The sequence below is a fragment of the Suricata suricatta genome, chromosome 5, assembly GCF_006229205.1.
Source record: "Suricata suricatta isolate VVHF042 chromosome 5, meerkat_22Aug2017_6uvM2_HiC, whole genome shotgun sequence".
Taxonomy (NCBI): Eukaryota; Metazoa; Chordata; class Mammalia; order Carnivora; family Herpestidae; genus Suricata; species Suricata suricatta.
Genome location: NC_043704.1, coordinates 47,158,269 through 47,162,396, shown reverse-complemented (window position 1 = coordinate 47,162,396; position 4,128 = coordinate 47,158,269). Strand labels below are relative to the sequence as shown.

At 35.7% G+C, this 4,128-nt stretch overlaps 1 non-coding gene across 1 annotated transcript; it reads left to right on the top strand.

Moving 5' to 3' along the window:
- The first annotated feature begins 2,179 nt into the window (after positions 1 to 2,179).
- LOC115293088 lies at positions 2,180 to 2,314 on the top strand. The gene has a single exon (XR_003909349.1). It is a non-coding gene; the product is annotated as a small nucleolar RNA SNORA20 (small nucleolar RNA).
- Positions 2,315 to 4,128: the final 1,814 nt, after the last annotated feature.

The window sequence follows — 4,128 nt, the reverse complement described above, 5'->3', positions numbered from 1 at the left end:
TTAACAAATTTCTTCTTCCAATCCATGATTATGGAATATCTTTCCATCTCTTTCTGTCATCTTTGATTTCTTTTGTAAAGGTTTTATAGTTTTTAGAGTACAGGTCTTTTACCCCTTTGGTTAGGTTTGTTCCTAGGTATTTTATTATTTTTGGTGCAATTGAAAATGGGACTTTTTTCTTAATTTTTCTTTCTGAAGCTTCATTATTAGTATATAGAAATGCAACAGGTTTCTGTATATTGATTTTGTTTGCTACAACTTTATTGAATTCATTTATCAGTTCTAGTAGTTTTTTGGTGGAGTCTTTAGGGTTTCCTCTATATAGTATCATATCATCTGCAAGTAGCAAAATTTTTATTTCTTTCTTATCAGTTTTGATGCCTTTCAATTGGTTATTGTTGTCTGATTGCTGTGGCTAAGACTTCCAGTACTAAGTTGAATAAAAATGGTGAGAATGGATATCTCTTCTTATTTCTAATCTTGGAAGAAAAGTTCTCAGTTTTTCACCACTGAGTATATTAGCCGTGTTTTTACATGTATGACTTTATTATGTTGAAGTATGTCTCTTCTAAACCTACTTTGTTCAGAATTTTTATCATGAATGGATGTTTGTTTTTCTCCACCTTTTGATGTCAGATGTTTATTTTTCTCCACCTTTTGAAATTATCATGTGATTTTTATCCTTTCTCTTACTGATGTGAGGTATCACATTGATTGGTTTGTGAATGTTGACCCACATTTGCATCGTAGAAATAAATCCCACTTGATCATGGTGAATGTTTTTTTTATGTTTTCTTGAATTCAGGTAACTAATATTTTGTTGAGAATTTTTGGATGTATGTTCATCAGAGATATTGGTCTGCAGTTCTCTTTTTTTTGTGGTGCCTTTATCTGATTTTGGTAGCAGGGCAATGCTGGTCTTATAGAATGAATGTGAAAGTTTTCCTTCCTCTTCTATATTTTTGGAATAGTTTGAGAAGAATAGGTATTAACTCTTTTAAATGTTTGGTAGAATCTTCCTGTGAAGCTGTCTGTTCCTGGACTTTTGTTTGTTAGGAGTTTTTTGATTACTGACTCAATTTCATTGCTGGTAATCAGTCTGTTCAAATTTTCTATTTCTTCCTGCTTCATTTTGTTATATATTTCTAGGAATTTACCCATTGTTTTCTATATTGTCCAATTTGTTGGCATATAATTTTTTATAATATTCTCTCACAGTCATTTGTATTTTTGTGGTATCAGTTGTTATTTGCCCTCTTTCATTTGTGATTTTGTTCATTTGAGTTCTTTGTCTGTTTGATGAATCTGGTAGAGGTTTATCAATTTGTTGATCTTTTCAAAAAACTAGCTCCTGGGCTCATTCATCTGTTCTAGTGTGGTTTTTTAAAAGTTTTTATATCATTTATTTCTAATCTAATCTTTATTATTTCCTTCCTTCTGCTGGTTTGTGGGTTTGGTTTTTCTTTTTCTAGCTCCTTTAGATATAAGGTTAGATTGTTTATTTGAAGTTTTTCTTGCTTTTTGAGTAGGCCTATATTGCTATAAATTTTTCTCTTAAAACAGCTTTGTCTGTATTGCAAAGATTCAGGACAATTGTAGTTTCATTTTCGTTTCTTTCCATGTGCTTTTTGATTTCTTTTTTGACCGTTTATTATTTACTAGCATGGTAGATAACCTCATCTGTTATTTTCAAATTTTTCTTGTGGTTGATTTCTAGTTTCATAGTGTTGTGGTCAAAAAAGATGCCTGATAGACTTTAACATTTTTTAATTTGTTGGAACTTGTTTTTTGGTCTATGTGACCTATTCTGAAGAATGTTCCATCTGCACTTGAAAAGAATATATATTTTGCTGCTTCAGGGTAGAATATTCTGAATATGCCTGTTAAGTCTATCTAGTCCAGTGTGTTATTCAAAGCCACTGTTTCCCTGTTTGGTGCTTTTGGTTTGGTTCATCTGCACACTGATGTAAGTGGGGTGTTAAAGTCCCCCACTATTATTATATTACAGTTGGCTAGTTCTTCTGTGTTAGCTATTAACTGTTTTATAGATTTGGGTGAATTCATGTTGGGTGCATAAATATTTAAAACTGTTATATCTTATTAAAATGTTCCCTTTATTATTATATAATGCCCTTCTTTTTCTCTTGTTACCATCTTTGTTTTAATGTGTACTTTGTCCCATCCCATTGATTTGCTGCTGTGGTCTCTTAGTAATATGAGCAGTTCTACACATGGGAAAGAAAAGAGCAATATTAAGACATTGTAAATGGAGATGGAGTAACCATTTCATCCATTATGCACAGTTCAGACATTGTTTCCACGTCTGAATAAACCATATAAGCAGGATTCAATCAAGGTGCTTATGGTGAGTTTCTATGTATATTTATTTCATAAAAAATATTGATTTGGGGTACTTGGGTGGCTCAGTCTGTTGAGTGTCTGACTCTTGATTTTGTCTCAGGTCTGATCCACAGGTTGTGAGATTGAGCCCTGTGTCAGGCTCCACACTGAGTGGTGAGCATGCTTAATATTGTTATCTCTCCCTCTGCTGCTCTCCTCCACTCATGTTCATTCTCTCTCTCTCTCTCTCTCTCTCTCTCTCTCTCCCTCTCTCTCTCTCCATATATATTTTTTACTGCTTTTGTGTTTCCTACTTTTCATACTCTTATGATCTTTCTTTTCCATTCAGAGAGTACCCTTTAGCATTTCTTTCAGGACTGCTTTAGTGGTTATGAATTCCTTTAGCTTTTATTTGTCTGAGAAACTTCTTATCTCTCCTGTTCTTGATGATAGCCTTGCTGGATAGTGTATTCTGGGGTGCATATTTTTCCTTTGAGTGCTTTGAATATGTCGTGCCATTCCCTTCAGCCTTGTTCTGCTAAAAAAAATCTGCTGATAGCTTTATGGGGTTTCCCTTGTTTGTAACTGTCATTTCTCTAGCTGCTTAAAAAATTTTCTCTTTATCTACTTTTTGCCATTTTAATTACTATGTGTTTTGATGTGGACAACCTTGGGTTGATTTTGTCAGGCGGTCGCTACACCTCCTGGATCTGGACATCTGTTTCCTTCTCCAGGTTAGGGAATTTTTCAGCTATTATTTCTTCAATTAAGTTTTCTGCCCCCTTTTCTCTCTCTTCTCCTTCTGGGATCCATATAACCCTTGATAGAGTTGCTGAGTTTCCTAAGTCTATTCTCATTTTATAAAATTTTTTCTCTTACCTGTTCAGCTTGATTACTTTCCATTACTCTGACCTCCAGGTCACTAATTTGCTCCTCTGTTTCCTCTGGCCTGCTGTTTATTCTCCCTAGTGTATTTTTTGTTTCATTTATTGTGTTCATCTCTGATTGGTTCTTTTTAATATCTTTGTTAAAGGCCTCACTGATGTTCTCTACTCTTTTCTCAAGTCCAGTAAATATCTTTGTGACTATTACTTTAAATTCTCTATCAGGCATATTATTTCTGTGTGTTTCACTTTGGTCTCTTGCTGTGGTTTTGTCCTTTTCTTTCATTTGGGACATATTTCCCTATCTCCTCATTTTTTTCTAACTCTCTATGTCTGTTTCTGTGCATTAAGAGAGTCTGCTATGTTTTTCTGCTCTTGAAAGTAATGGCCTTAGAAAGAAAAAGTCCTTAGTGCCCTGCAATGCAGTTTCCCCAGTTACCCAGAACCTGGCACCTCAGGAGGTGTCTCCTATATGTGTTACCTGTGCCCTGCTCTTTTGCCTGGTTGCTTTTTCCTTCATTCCAGTCATCTGCATAGGCTTTTTTTGCCTTTATGAACAGGGTTGGGATGGGGCATCACCAAGTTTTATGGGTTCTTTCCCATTTTTAACAAGTTTTAACTAGTTGTGGCTTGGGCTTGCACAGGGTGCCTGTTGCCACTGCCACCACCAAAATGCACAGGGTGGGAGGTACACTGTTGGCACTAGTCTTCTTAGGGAGAGAACCTACAGCACGAGTAGGTAAGTTGAAGTGGGCATGACTGAGAAGGGTGAACCTGCTGAAGAGCTGGGAAGCAGGGCTTGATGTAAATAAGGTAGTGAATATGGGCACTGTGTGGCTCCTATAGGTGACCATGTGTTTGTCATGAGGAGTGGAGGAAGGAGATGTCACCTGCCAACTCCTTT